The sequence below is a fragment of the Notamacropus eugenii genome, chromosome 5, assembly GCF_028372415.1.
Source record: "Notamacropus eugenii isolate mMacEug1 chromosome 5, mMacEug1.pri_v2, whole genome shotgun sequence".
In the NCBI taxonomy this organism is placed as follows: Eukaryota; Metazoa; Chordata; class Mammalia; order Diprotodontia; family Macropodidae; genus Notamacropus; species Notamacropus eugenii.
In genome coordinates this window covers 16,056,066-16,072,500 of record NC_092876.1, presented here as the reverse complement: position 1 = coordinate 16,072,500, position 16,435 = coordinate 16,056,066, and the positions used below count along the sequence as shown (strand labels likewise).

The following is a 16,435-nucleotide window of genomic DNA, read 5'->3' as shown; positions in this document are numbered from 1 at the left end:
AACTGTAATTGGTGAAACTTGCTGTCTGAGTTCTCGTGGCTGCAATTAATCTTGTTTTGCATTTAAATTTAGGTATAGTTGTCTGCGTTAAATTATTATCTGGGGGATGCCATTAGCTACTCAGAGACAGAGAATGTGAGTGTTATTCCTGAGTCTGTTTATTTAGTTATGGCCCTGACATTTTTCTTTATGGCGTTTTTCTGAAATCAAGGCAGATAGTAGGACATGTGAGCACAATGCAAACATGTGAAATTTTGCTATTTTCAATCCAATAACTGAGTAAATTCATATTCTTATATAGTCTTATAAAAGATAAAATCCCTAGAATGAGAACATTCTCTCTGAATGATATGGGAATAAGTAGAAAAAGGAAAGGAAACAAAAGTAAAAACAATGTTTAATGGTAATTCCATAATACAAGGCAGGGATTTGAAGTTAATAGTAGTGAAGGCATACCCGTATGGAATGAAATTTTTACATGCTTCAAAATGATGTATTAACAATTGGGTATTAGTACGATTAACTCAATTACTGAGAATAAATCAAAGACATGTACAGTTTGAGGGAAAGAATTTCAGTGTAAGTTTCTTAGTGACAGGTAACCTGTGGTAATACTTTAACACAGATAGAAAAATTAAAGATTTTGTTTTCATTTGAATTCATTCCATGACATAAACATAAGTTGAAGTTAGTGTTTGAACTAATCATAAGTATATCACATTCTTTTAGACTGTCTGGTTAGAAAATGACAGAGAAACTTGGGAAACAGATGCAAATCTATTAGAGCAATAACATGATTGTTATGGTGAATTTGCTTTTGTGATTGTTATTTAATCAGGAATTAAAACAATTATAGAAAGGCATGCAAGTTACTTAAGACTTGTCTTAAAGATGTTCCTCAGCCAATATGAAATTATAGTTCTATCTGAAACTGATTATTGGAGTTAGATATTTTAAGATTTTATGGGACTGTTAACTGACTATTCTTCTGAGTCTAACTCCAGATGTGGATATCAAGAAAGGCTGTCTGAGTCTCTGATCTATGGTGCTAACTAATCTCTGTGGGTGTGAACTGTAGAAAAATGACCTCATGGGAATGTAGGGAGAATGATTTTTCCACCTGAGCTGAGATAGGATTTTCCTGACTTAATTTTTCCACTGACATCTGAAAAGCTTTAAGCCTGGTTAAATGCCAATTGAGAATCTACACAACTTCTCCCTGCAACTGACGTGAGGTTAAGGAAATGTTCCCTTGCTCCATCTATGTCCCTATTCTTCGTAGCAAATTCCTATAATCAAAAACTTTGTGAACATAATAACAGGTCTATTAAGTAATAGGTGGGCAATGGAACATCTAAAGTTAAGATGCAAGTCTGACATTGGGCTCTTGGGCTTGGAATTTAAGCCAACAGCAATAAGTTAGTCTCTTTTGATGCTTGGTAACAGTACAGAGACAATCAGGTCAAGGACTTGTGAAATCAGCATATTATTCTCATTTCAGTTGCTTAATGTTAAAAAAAAAAAAAAAAGCATGGGTTGTAGTGTATCTTGTAAGTGCTTTAAAAAAATATACCTTGACCAGAAGTTGGAAATGTTTATGACTTGATATATACTGTGTTAAAAATTGATCACTTACTTGTATTTATGTAGCTATTGGAACTTGTTAATAATTTCTTAGTGAAATCTCATATACTTGATAGGGGAATAAACAATGGAAAATTGGCCAAAGTTCTAATTTCAATTTTCTAAGAGCAATAAGGTGTATGAGGATTAGGAATTATGTTTCATGTTGGGAGTATAGGCGCTGATGATGGTGGTGTGGCATTTTCCTGGAAGTGGTAATCACATTGTCATGAGCTTGTCATTCATTCCTTTTGGTAGGCATACAAGCTTGTTTACTGCATTCGTTTTTATTGTAAAGCCCTCACTTACTTCATTGAATTCCTCTTCACTTCAACTATTGCAGGAAAAAAAAAAACAACTCTATATCCAGTTTCAACTTCCATTAAGATGGCGTTCATTTGCCAACCTTGTTTCACTCTGGGTCACTCTTTGGATGTGACACCTGCTGAGTTTTCCACTGCCAGGTAAGACCTCTATCTGCTGTAGTAATCAGGCCAAAATTGGGTAATCAGAAAAATGGTTAGTGCACATTTGCTAGCCCTTTCATCACACCAGGAGGGGAGCAGCGTGATCTTTAAAAGGCTACTCAGACACTCAGGTAGCTGCTTTATCCCACTGCCGCTTCAAGCAATTAGAAGACCCTATGCACTGCGCTGCCTATGTGCAGGGTTGTGACTACAGCTGCCAGTTTGTCCACACCTGCTGCTTCATCACTTGCCACAGGACTTTGAGATACTTAAAAATGGTAAATTTGTATTCTTAATGTCTTCTGATTTGTGAGTAAATTGGATGTAAATGAGGCAGAGTTGCATGAAAACATTGGCATACCTCTCTCTTCCAGAGTCATCACAGTCCTGTGATTAGACAGAATCAAGATGACTGGTAATGGCTCAAGATATGGTGTATGACGTTGGTGTCTTCAATATCTAACCATGTTCTAAGTGCTCCATAGCATCTGCTTAAGTAGCCTTCTTGGAAATTTGACCAAATTGTTCTCATCTCATCATGTTCTCATCTGCCCGTTCTATCATATGCCTCGGGTATACATTTTCCTAACTCATCAGTAGTTTGAGATCCCTTAGTAACTCTCAACCTGGTTCAACTAATCTTCTGAAATGGTTTACCATTATGTCTCTGCTGTGCATGTTAGAGTTTCTTGGAGCCACAGGTAAGAGTTAGGTAGATCAGGTAGACATCAAAGGGAGAAAGGAGCCCTAAAAAGGGCTCAGTTATCCTTACATCATAAATAAAATTTTTCCCTGAACACACCCAACTCCCCCTTCCTAGAGTACTGGCAGTTATGTGATTTACCCAAAGTCATATATACTATCATGTGGGTTATAGACAGAACATGAAATCAATTATGGGTGATACAAAGTAAGTATTGAAAAAGGGGTAGATAGATATATTTATGCACTTTTACTGCAGCTACAAATTGAACTGATCTTTTGGAAATCAATTTAGAATTTTCAAGAGAAATCAATATATTTGTGTAACTTTTAATGCAGAGAGATATTAAGAGACATCAATTACAGAAATGAAAATAATGTAGATATGAGAATATTCGTAGCAATCCTTTTATGATAAAAATAAATGTTCCAACAAGTGTAATATTAAAGTAAGGAAATATACTTTACTCTGAGATCAAATGACAAATATCAAAGAAGATGAGAGTAAGATATAAGAGAACACAAAGCCATCAGATAGGCACACACCACTCTCCTCTGTGTAGAAGGCTGGGGAGCTGTGGTTTTCAAATGTTTTCCAATCTTTCAGATGTTATTATTTTATGGGTAGGTTTCCTTAGCTAGCATATCTCTTACAAAGAAAGATGAAAATGCGATGAGGGATTCTTTGGAACTTAATATGATGCAAAAAGTAAATTCAATTTTATAACATTTTGCATAAATTTGTGAAGCCCTCTTGTCTATATGTTTGCCAAAGACATAGTCATAGCCATAGGGTATGTGTAAGATATATTTTCATACCAAGCTGAGTGTGCATGTTAATTACCTCCTTTAGCCAAATATAATGAGAATAAGCTACACTTTTTCTCTCACCTATTCCTTTATTTCCTCCATTGAAAAAGATTTTTCTTGCCTCTTTTATGAGAGATAGATAACTTGCGCCATTCCATTTCTTCCTTTCCTCTCCCAATATGTTCCTCTCCCAACCCATAAATTTTTTAGATATCATCCCTTCCTATTCAACTCAATCTGTGCCCTCTGTCTATATGTATATAGTCCCTTCAACTATCCAAATACTGAGAAAAGTCTCAAGAGTTACAAATATTATCTTTCCATGTAGAAATGTAAAGAGTTAAACTTTAGAAAATCCCTCATGATTTCTCTTTCCTGTTGACCTTTTCATGCTTCTCTTGATTCTTGTGTTTGAAAGTCAAATTTTCTGTTCATCTCTGGTCTTCTCATCAATAATGCTTGAAAGTCCTCTCTTTAATTGAATTACCATTTTTCCTGGAAAGTATTATACTCAGTTTTGCTGAGTAGGTGATTCGTGGTTTTAATCCTACCTCCTTTGACTTCTGGAATATCACATTCTAAGCCCTTTGATCCCTTAACGTAGAACCTGCTAGGTCTTGTGTTATCCTGATTGTATTTCCATAATGCTCAAATTGTTTCTTTCTAGCTGTTTGAAAAATTTTCCCCTTGATCTGGGACCTCTGTAATCTGGCTACAATATTTCTTGGAATTTTTCTTTTCCAAATGTTTTCTGGAGTTGATGGGTGGATTCTTTCAACATTTATTTTACCCTCTGGTTCTAGAATATCAGGGCAGTTTTCTTTGATAACTCCTTGGAAGATGATGTCCAGGGTCTTTTTTGATCATGTCTTTCAGGTAGTCCAATAATTTTTAAATTATCTCTCCTGAATCTGTTTTCCAGGTCAGTTGTTTTTCCAGTGAGATATTTCACATTGTCTTCTACTTTTTATTCCTTTGATTTTATTTTTTAGTTTCTTGATTTTTCATAATGTCCTTAGCTTCCAACTACTCCATTCTAATTTTTCAAGAATTATTTTCTTCAGTTAGCTTTTGGTCCTTCTTTTCCAACTGACCAATTCTGCTTTTTAGGTAATTCTTCTCCCCAATGACTTTTTGTATCCCTTTTCGCAATTGGGTTAGTCTATTTTTTAAAGTGTTATTTTCTTCAACATTTTTTGCGTCTCCTTAAGTAATCAGTTAACTCGGTTTTTTTATGATTTTCGTGCATCACTCTCATTTCTCTTCTTAATTTTTGCTTTACTTCTCTTACTTAATTTTCAAAATCCTTTTTGTGCCCTTCCATGGCATGAGACCAATTCGTATTTTTCTTGGAGGTTTTGGATGTAGGAGCTTTGACTTTGTTTTTTTCTGTTTACATGCTTTGGCCTTCCTTGTCACCGAAGTAAGATTGTATAGTCTGATTCTTTTTCTGGTTTTTGCTCATTTCCCAAGCCATTTACTTGACTTTTGAGCTCTTTCTCAAGGTACTTCTCTGCTTCTATTGGGGATGGGGGGTGTACTGTCAGTCACTCAATCCCCCCACAATCTGTGGGCCTAGAACTCCAGAAACAGTGGCTACAACTTCCCCTGCTGCTGCTGTGACTGACACACAAGCTCCTCCTCCCCCTAACTCCCCCTACCCTCTGGGGCTGAGGCTGGACTACTCTACTCTATTGCACTGGTCCCACAGGCTTTTCTCACTGAAATTCCAATTAACCCTCAGCCTTTTGGGGTCATGAAGTCTGGAAGCCACCAGAGGTGTGAGAGATACAGTATCCCCAAGGCCTGCTCAGGGTCCTGTCTATGCAGGTGTGACCCATGCTGGACTGTGCACTGCCCCCTGTGTGGTGCAGTAGACTCTTCCCAGTGACCTTCCAGGATATCTTGTCCTATAGATTGCTTTATTCCATCATTCTGTGGCTTCTATAGCCCCAGACTTTGTTTAGAGTCATTTTTACAGGTATTTGACTGTGCTTTGTATGAGTGCTCTAGAAAGTCTATTTTGTTACTCTGACATCTTGTCTCTGGCCACTTGTACTTTACTTTTGATGGAATTAAATGCTACCTGCTTAGAGATGGATGAGCTATTGTGCTGGTAAATCCTGTGTAGTTCTTACTTTTTATTAAGTAGCTTCTGGATTTCCCCATAATTTTCATCAAAGCATTCTTGGTGTTTGTGAGCGTTCTGACCTAGATTAGCAAATGCAGTACTTTACACCAAATCTCTGAAGGTGCTCACTCCTTTTCTGCTCCACTGTTGCCAGCTGTGTGTTGGCTCATCTTTCCCTCCAAGTTAGCAACAAAGTGTTCATGTTCACAGATGAGTTCTAATTGGTTGACATTATTTGTTCTGGTAGTCATTTTCCCTTAGGGATGGTACTTTTGATGAATGCGAATATTTAGCTTGAAAAGGATAATCTATGATTGGCCCAGACTCTGCACCATACATTGACTTTGCCACTCTCACATCTTATCTCCCTCTTCTCCTTACAATCGTATAGTCTATTATATGCCAATGTTTGCTGCACGGGTGCATCAATGAAGCTTTATTGCATTTAGGTAAAGGGAAAACAGTGTTGGTTATTTGGTCATATAATGCATAAGTCTTCAGCAGCAAATGACCACTGCTGTTGCTGTTTCCACTCCATTCTTCTCTATGACTCCCTACCAAGTCTGGTAGTCTAAGGCTACTCTAGCATTAAAGTCATCCAGAATTTTAAGCTTGTCCTTTTTTTGACAAATTCATGATAAATGTCTCTGGGTCTTCATACAATTTTTCTTTGACATCATCAGGGTTCGTTGTGGTGAGAGCATAGGCACTGATGATGATGGCATGGCATTTTCATGCAAGTGGCCATCACGTTGTCATGACCCTGTCATTCACTCATTTTGAGAGGCATACCAGTTTGCTGACTAGATTGGTTTTGATTGCAAAACCTAAGTCAGTTTCACAGAGTTCTCCTTCACTGCAGACACTCCAGAAAATAATTGTGTATCCAATTCCAATTTCAGTAAACTGGCCTTCATTTGCCAGCCTTGTTTCACTCAGGGCTACTATTTGGATGTGATACCTTCTCTTGCAACAAGAGTAGTTCATCTTTCAGGTCTACTGGATTTTGTGTTGCCTGTAAGAGTGCACATGTTCTATAAGCTGATCGTGAGTGGAATCATCGTTCCAGATGTTTTTGTGCATTTTGTATATTTCTTTGTGTTTCAACCTCAGAGTGGAATTTCCTGCCTGTCACGGTAATCAGGCCAGGATTAGGAAAGCAGAAAAGACATTACAAGGATCCTTTAAGAATGAAAAAAAAAAAGTCAATATTAAAAGGGGAATAGATAAACATATTTATGCACCTGTACTGGGGCTGCAAATCTAACCAATCTTTTGAAAATCAATTTATAATTTTCAAGAAAAATCACTAGATTTAAATTTTTAATGCTGAGAGATAATAAGCGATATTAATTACAGAAAAGAAGGCAATATAGACATGAAAATATTCATAGCAACCATTTTTATGAAAACAGAAATAAAATGATCAAGCTGTTATATTTATGTAAGAAAATATATTTTACTCTGAGGTCAAATGGCAAATGTCAAAGAAGATCAGAGTAAGATGCCAGAGACAACAAAGCCATCAGATGAGAAAACACTACTTTCCTCTCATTAGAAGGACGGAGAGTTGTGGGTTTCAAATGCTTTCTAATCTGTCAGATACCATTACTTTATGGGTAGATTTCCTTAACTAGTATATCTCTTGTGAAAAATAAAGGTAACAATGTTATGAGGAATTCTTTGGAACTTAATGTGATGTAAAAAGTAAATTAAATTTTAAAACATTTTACACAAAATTTGTGAAGCTCTCCTGCCTATATGTCAGTCAGTGTCATAACCATAGGAACGGGATATTTGCATCAACTGAACTAACAAGGCAAACAACTTCTCAGGACACTGGGATCCCTCTTTTTCTGTCTTTTCAAGAATGAGTGAAGAAGGCTTACTCATTTCTTTTCGGGGAACCTGAAAGATAATGAATCCTACAGTTACAACACGTCTTTACATGCATGCACATTATTTAACATTTCTTCAACTCCATTCCGGTGCTCCCGAGAAGACATTATTTGGAACCTTGTCTTTTGCTACTCAGTGATAATTACCTCAGTGAAATGATCTCTACATCTCTGTATTTTGCTGAAAGGCGGGAGCACTCTCCCCAAGGAGATGCCAGAAAAATCTAGCAAAGATTGAATTGGTTATGGGACCATTCTATCAAACATGCAGTTTAAATTTAGCTGCAAATATAATGGGGAACATGGTTCCTTGCCAAAGAGAGTAAAATTATGATGGCCAGAAAACAATGGAAAATTTATAATTTTCTGCCAGTCCAGTCTGAACTGAGGAAATGCTGGAGGTCATTTCCAGGGCATAGGAATTTAGAGATATCATCTTTTAGCAGCTCAGATTGGAGAACCTAACAGCAAGATGACTTATTTCCTTTTTCAGGAAAGATATAATGAGTTTGAATGGAATGCTTTTCCCCATTATCTTCTTTTATTTGTTTTCTTTACCATCTTTTCTTTCCTTGCTTTTTTCTTTTACTCTCTTCTCTTTCTTTGTTTTTCCTCTCTAACTGCCTTCCTTTTTGTTTTTCCTCTCCCTTCATTTTTTTCTTTCTTTCTTTTTTAAAATTTTTTAAAATTAATTTATTTAACTTTAAACATTCAGTTTCACAAAATTTTGGGTTCCAAATTTTTCCCCATTTGTCCCTTCCCCCCACCCCAAAGCACCGAGCATTCTAATTGCCCCTACCACCAATCTACCCTCTCTTCTATCATCCCTCCCTTCCCTTGTCCCCATCTTCTTTTTTGTCCTGTAGGGCCAGATAACTTTCTGTACCCCTTTATCTGTATTTCTTATTTCCTAGTAACAACTACAGTACTCGACAGTTGTTCCTAAAACTTTGAGTTCAAACTTCTCTTCATCCCTCCCTCCCCACCCATTCGTTTTGGAAGGCAAGCAATTCAATATAGGCCAAATCTGTGTAGTTTTGCAAATGACTTCCATAATAGTCGTGTTGTGTAAGACTAACTATATTTCCCTCCATCCTATCCTGCCCCCATTGCTTCTATTCTCTCTTTTGATCCTGTCCCTTCCCAAGAGTGTTGACTTCAAATTGCTCCCTCCTCCCATTGCCCTCCCTTCCATCCTCTGCCCCACCCTGTTTGTTCCCTTCTCCTCCACTTTCCTGTATTGTAAGAAAGGTTTTCACACAAAAATGAGTGTGCATTTTCTTCCTTCCTTCAGTGGAATGTGATAGGAATAAACTTCATGTTTTTTCTCTCACCTCCCTTCTTTTTCCCTCCACTAAAAAGTCTTTTACTTGCCTCTTTTATGAGAGATAATTTGCCCCATTCCATTTCTCCCTTTCTCCTCCTGATATATTTCTCTCTCACCACTTAATTTCATTGTTTTAAGATATGATCCCATCCTATTCAATTCACTCTGTGCACTCTGTCTCTATGTGTGTGTGCATGTGTGTGTGTGTGTGTGTGTGTGTGTAATCCCACCCACTACTGAGATACTGAAAAGTTTCAAGAGTTAAAAATATTGCCTTTCCATGTAGAAATGTAAACAGTTCAACTTTAGTAAGTCCCTTATGACTTCTCTTTGCTGTTTACCTTTTCATGCTTCTCTTCATTCTTGTGTTTGAAAGTCAAATTTTCTTTTCAGCTCTAGTCTTTTCATCAAGAATGCTTGAAAGTGCTCTATTTCACTGAAAGACCAATTTTTCCCCTGAAGTATTATACTCAGTTTTGCTGGGTAGGTGATTCTTGGTTTTAGTCCCAGTTCCTTTGACTTCTGGAATATCCTATTCCATGCCCTTCAATCCCTTAATGTAGAAGCTGCTAGATCTTGTGTTATCCTGATTGTATTTCCACAATACTTGAATTGTTTCTTTCTAGCTGTTTGCAATATTTTCTCCTTGACCAGGGAACTCTGGAATTTGGCCACAGTGATCCTAGGAGTTTCTCTTTTTGGATGTCTTTCAGGCAGTGATTGGTGGATTCCTTGAATACTGACTTTGCCCTCTTGTTCTAGAATGTCAGAGCAGTTTTCCTTGATAATTTCGTAAAAGATGATATCTAGGCTCTTTTTTTGATCATGGCTTTCAGTTAGACCCATAATTTTTAAATTGTTTCTCCTGGATCTATTTTCCAGGCCACTTGTTTTTCCAATGAGATATTTCACATTATCTTCCATTTTTTCATTCTTTTGGTTTTGTTTTGTGATTTCTTGGTTTCTCATAAAATCATTAGCCTCCATCTCTTTCATTCTAATTTTGAAAGAACTATTTTCTTCAGTGAGCTTTTGAATGTCCTTTTCCATTTGGCTAATTCTGCTTTTGAAAGCATTCTTCTCCTCATTGGCTTTTTGAACCTCTTTTGCCCATTGAGTTAGCCTATATTTCAAGGTGTTATTTTCTTCAGCATTTTTTGGGGTCTCCTTTAGCAAGGTGTTGACCTGCTTCTCATGCTTTTCTTGCATCTCTCTCATTTCTCTTCCCAGTTTTTCCTCCACCTCTCTAACTTGATTTTCAAAATCCTTTTTAGCTCTTCCATGGCCTCAGCCCATGGTATATTTATTTTCGATGCGTGGGATACAGAAGTCTTGACTTCTGTGTCTTTCCCTGATGGTAAGCATTGTTCTTCCTCATCAGAAAGGAAGGGAGGAAATAGCTGTTCACCAAGAAAGTAACCTTTTATAGTCTTATTTTTTCCCCTTTTCTGTGCATTTTCCCAGCCAGTGACTTGACTTCTGAGTTTTCTTTCCACCCCCACCTCGCCTCCAGATCCACCCAGCTAGTGCTTGGGGTCTGAGATTCAAATGCTGCTTCCCAGCCTCAGGGCTTTGGGCGGGGGCAGGGCTCCTATTCAGTGTGAGATTAAGTTCAGCTGCTCAGGTTGGGGCAGGGCCGCCTCAGGGGGCTCATTTCCCTCAGGGGGTTTATGTGGAGACCTTTAACAATGGATCTGAACTCCTGCCTGCTTGGGGAGCCCCTGTCAGTTGCCGCCCCCACTGCTGCCTCCTGAGGGGGCCTGAGTTATGGGGACACCCCACTCCCCTCTTGGCAAGCCAAAAAGACTCTCTCACCCTCGGTGCCTGTGAGTGGAGGGACCTGCACGGCCGCTGGAGATCCCATCCCTGAAGCCTGCTGGGATCTGCTCCTATTGGTGCCGTGCGGCCAAGGCAGGGCTGGGCTCTGCTCTTGGTCCGGTGCGCAATGGACCTTTTGCGTGAGGTTTTCAGGGATCTCTGGAACAGAAATGTCTCCCACTCCATTGTTCTGTGGCTTCTGCTGCTGCAGAATTTGTTGGGAGTTCTTCTTTACAGATATTTTATGGGCTGTGGGCTCGGAGCTAGCATATGTGTATCTTTCTACTCTGCCATCTTGGCTCCTTCCCCCATTTTTTTCTTTCTTTCCTTCACCCTCCCTCCCTTCTTTCTTTTCTCTCTTCATTCCTTTCTTTTTCTTTCTTTCTCCCTTCCTCTTTTCTTTCACTCTTTCTCTGCCTTCTCTCTCTTTCCTTCTTTCCTTCCTTCTTTTTCTTCCTTTTCTTGTCCCTCTATATGTCCCTCCTTTGAAATGTCCCCCTGCTTTCATTCATTCTTGGTAAAGGGAAGTCATATTTTAGGAAAAGGAAATATTAGTGGAACCATGGTTAGAATTAAAACTGATTCAGTCTGTAAGAGAACAAAACTCATGTACACTTTGCATTCTAATGAGATACAGAGGGTCAGTTCATATTCAGGTAACAGCGAGGGTGTGTAGGTTTTTACCATCGATGCAAAACTGGAATGGGTTGTAGAGGCTATCCAGGCCAACAACTGCATTTTTGAGATGAAAACAAAAAAACACTGTTAGAAAAGGTGTGTAGTTCAAAGTTCCAACTTCGTAAGTGGTTTACTTCAGATATGAACATAGGTCTACTAATTGCAAGGCCAGTGTCCTTCCTTGTATGTAGTATAAATAAAGTTTCCATCATTAAACTAAGTAGTCCATCTGGTCCAAACATTGGTCCAGGCACCCCTTGTAAATATTACTTATGCCAGCATGGCTAAATAGCAGTAAGTGAAAGGAAGAAGTTGACATTATTGTATAGTTGCCAACATTTTCAAAGTTAACAATTTGAAGTGAAATAAAATGTGGAGCAGAGAGATGTCCAACTTTTAGAAAGCGCTGAATACAAAAACTGAAACTCAAACAGAGGGGTTAAGAGAAGCTCAGAACCTTTGTGTTTTTGTCTCTTCAAAGTGATGCCTTCTACCATCAAACCTATATCTCTAATCTATTTGAAATACTTGTGAGTTTCATGTTCTAAAATTCTATTTCTATCTCTAAAACTACCTCCTCTTTTCCACTCATTGAATTGGCTGTTAGGCTGCTGATACTGGATCACTCTCTGACCATGCCCAGACATAGGTCTTACGACATAACGGATTGTAACTGCAATATGTGGGGAAATACATATAAAATGCTCAAATACAACTCAGGTTTTATTGTATGTTCTTTTGGAATATTAATCCCTTTCATATAAAATGCAGCTCCATTGGACAATGTGGTCATATAGGAAGCAGGAGTTCCAACAGTTTTACCAATAGCTAGTAGATTATCACCAAGAATAATGACATATATATGCTGAAAACCTCCTTTGCTCAATCCAGGTATCAATATTTTGAAGAGACTCTGCTTTAAGTTCTCACATATGATGCATATTTAGACAGTAGTTTTGTACTGGGCTTGCAGAAACTTTTGTCTCTGCGTTGTGTGAGCTTGATGTTATAACCCTGGAAAAGTTGTACCTGATGTTTCTCATATGCCATTTCACATTTAATTGTTATCCTTTCTTTTTATATCACTTTGATTGATTAAAATTTTCCTTATTATCACACCTGTGAACCTTTATTTGTAAAACAGATGAAAAATGCAGTGGGAAAACAGAGGGTGAACTTTGGGTGGAGCTTCGAAGTGACCCAACTGCTATGAAAAACAATTTGAAACAATGCCTAAAAATTAATTGAATTGGGAATAATATCCTTTGGCCCAATGATACCTATTATTCTAAAGAGATTAAAGAAAAAGGGAAATGGCACATATATGTATGAATATATTTAATTAAACTCTTTTTATGGTGGTAAAAAATGAAAACTGAGGAAATGAGTTTTAGTTGAGGAAGAGATAAACAAATTATGGTCAGCAACAGAGAAATGAAGGGGATAATTTTAGAGCAATTGAGAAGATCTGTGTAAAATGATGTGAAGTGAAATAAACAGAAACAAGAGAATAAGTGAGATAATAACAACATTGTATTGATAATTAGCTTTAAAAGACCTTAATTATAATAAACATAAAGACAAACACAATTACTAAAAACTCATGATGAAGGAGAGAACATTTGTCACCAGAGAGGGAGATAATGGATGCAGGGTACAGATGAAAGGAAATTTTTTTTCCTTCATCCTTTCTTTCCTTCTTCCTTCATCTCCTTTCTTCCTCCTCTCTCCCTCCTCCTCCTTCCTCCCTTCTTTTTTCCTTCCTCCCTTTTTCTTTCCTTTTTTCTTCCTTCCCTGCATCCTTCCTTCCTCCTTTCCTTCTTTCTTTCTTCTTACTATTTTTTTCTTAGATAGGTACTGTGGTCATTTGAATTAAGTAATTATGCATATGTATGATAGGGTAAAACGGGAGAGAATAAAAGACTGACAAAAATTAAACACACATATAGATGTGATCACATACAAGGATGTATGTATGTTGTTGCTGTGTCTGTCTTGCGTTCTTGAAGAGGACTATGACATCAAGATTATAACATGAATTGCAGTTCACTTTAATTTGAGTGAGGGAGGCCTGTGCTAAGTCACCATCCGCACTTTCTTCTCCTTAGCCATCTAGGTCCAGTGACCTGCAATTAATCAGGACAGCTGGAGATGGCCCAGGATGCAATGCGAGACCCTGGCCCTTTCAGGCCTAGGTTTTATAGCATTCTTACTTTGATAGAAATACACTCATTCATTGGATAGGCTTCCTTAAGTAATTTCTCAAGGGATGGCCATTTATTCACAAAAAAAAATCAAACTTGGAGAAGAAGACCCTCAGCGTTCCTGAGTAAAAGAGAAACAATTACTATTTAGTATATATATATATATATATATATATATATATATATATATATATATATGTATATATGTATATATATATATATATATATATATATGTATATATGTATATGTATATGTATATGTATATGTATATGTATATGTATATGTATATATGTGTGTGTGTATGTATGTATTCAAAATAACCAAAATGTAATTCATATATAAGAACCTGCTTATTATTCCTTTAAATATGTTATCATAGAGAATTAATTGCCAAGAAATATCTGCCTGCACATTGTCCCCAAATCCTGGATTTTTTAACCTTGAAATATTTATTTAATGAAGTAGTAGACATAAAAGGAAGGGGGATGGAGTATCAGGACAGTGTTCTCCCTAGGATATCATTCCATATGAAACAAGAGCATAGATGGGGGTGGGAGTGGGGGTGATAGGCATCACATTTTGCTTATGTGATGCCTCTGAATGGAAGAAATTTGAGGTGATCAGATCAGGAGACCATCTATGCTGAAAATTAGGTGAAGTGAGACTATTCAGAGGAACAGAAAGAATAGCAGGGCAGGGCAGTAGAGTTCATCATCCTCCTACTCTTGGATAGTGGAAATATATTATTGTATATAATTCCACCACTCACTTGCAATTTCTTTTTTCAGTCAGTGGGGAAACATGCAGAGGAAAATAGTAGTAGGAAAGATTGTAGTCCCTGTCTCCCTGCCAGTAAAAGCCATGTACATGTTTGAAACTATGTCTTTTAAAATTTCTGACTTTCCCTTCTATGCTGTTTATTGCCATTCATAAATACAACATGGTCATTGGAAGGAATACAGAGAAGCCAAGACAACATCTCAGAGGACTTTAAAAATTAAGAGATTATGATTTCCATTGGTGGCTTCTGGCCTACGTCAGATTGTGTGTACCGATTTATTCACTCACAGATATTCAATACATTACAGAAAAAAAAAAAGCCAAACCAAGGTTGTTGGGAACAATACTCTGCTTCCTTAAGCATAAATGTTTTGATAGAAGGCATTCCCACGTGCAGAAATGCCCTTTATCAATCCAGTTATGCACCTCTCATATAACTATCGAAGAGTTTTTCCATGAGAGGCAAAGAGACTTGCTCTGAGTCACATGGCCAATAAATGACAGGGACTATGGATTACATAGTAATGATAAAAATGTGATAATGTCTTCTACAAACAGTATGTCCTTAGTAAACACTAATTGACAGATTATTTCATTTCTCTTTGGCTCCCTAGATCACTCACTGGATTCTGAAAATATCTAACTTTACCACTACTGTGACTGAATTTCTCCTTATGGAATTTTCTGACACCAGAGAATTGCAGGTCTTATATTCTTTGCTCTTCTTCCTTATTTACTCAGTAGCCATCATGGGGAATCTCCTCATTATCATCGTTACCACCATTAAGAGCAGACTCCACACATCCATGTACTTTTTCCTTAGGAATCTGTCCATTGTGGTTGCCTACTTCATATCCATAACTGTTCCCCAGGCATTCATTAACTCCCTGGTGAACAACAGAGCTATCTCAGTTACTAGATATGCAGCTCAGATATTCCTAGTGATTTCTATGGTGTGTGTTGAGCTTGCATTGCTCACTATCATAGCTCGTGATCATTATGTTGTTATATATCATCCACTTCTATATCTAGTGATCATGAGTCCCAGTGTATGTATGCAGATGACTTTAACACACTTGTTCATTGGCCTCTTTTGTGCAGTGTTCCATACTGGTTACACATTTCATTGTCTTTCTTCCAATCCAATGTGATCCACCAGTTCTTCTGTGATATCCCCTCTCTATCCAAGATGTCTTGCTCAGAGACATTCATCAATACCTTATTCTTACTTGGCTCTAGTCTAGCGGTTGGAGTTGGCTGCTTTGCCTTCATCACTGCATCTTACATTAACATATTTTCCACTGTGCTCAGATTTCCAGTGAAAGAAGATGGAAGAGAAGCTTTCTCTACTTGTGTCTCCCACATCATTGTGGTTTGTTTATTTCTTATTTCAGGCTCTTATGTGTACTTACAAGCACCTTCAGATACGGGATCCCTTAAAGATATAATCTTTTCAGTATTCTATTCCATAATACCTCCCTTTTTGAGTCCTATTATATACAGCTTACCGAATAAGCAGATAAAAGAGGCTCCAAGAATAGTAACAAAGAGAAAGCTTTTATTAATGAATAAAGCATGAATAGTAATTCTTTCCCAAAGCTGTTGAACATAATTCATCCATTAATTAAAAATCCCATTAAGATATTTTTGTTTGTTATAAGTAACATGTTGAATTTATTATTTTTAATATTCAATAGTGAATGACATTGCATATACCCTCTAAATGGTAAACCACTCAATTACTTTGCCACGTAAGCCCCCAAATGGGTTGCAAAACATCATAAGTGACTGAAATGACTGAGAAAACACATCTACTTTTTGTATAAAAATGGTCTCTTTTAGTATTAAAATTCCAATTTTTTCTCAAAATTGAATGAATGAGACCATGCAGGGAGGTATGGCAAGACTTATAAGATAACATCCAACCTGTTTTCCATTCAGTTTCTCTGACTCTACATCTAATACTCTTTCTAATACGTGAAGCTACCTCCCTAAA

General features: G+C 37.3%; 1 pseudogene; it reads left to right on the top strand.

Annotated features, from left to right (window-relative positions):
• Positions 1-2,266: 2,266 nt before the first annotated feature.
• Positions 2,267-16,018, top strand: LOC140507364 (olfactory receptor 14C36-like; annotated as a pseudogene).
• The last annotated feature ends 417 nt before the right edge of the window (positions 16,019-16,435 follow it).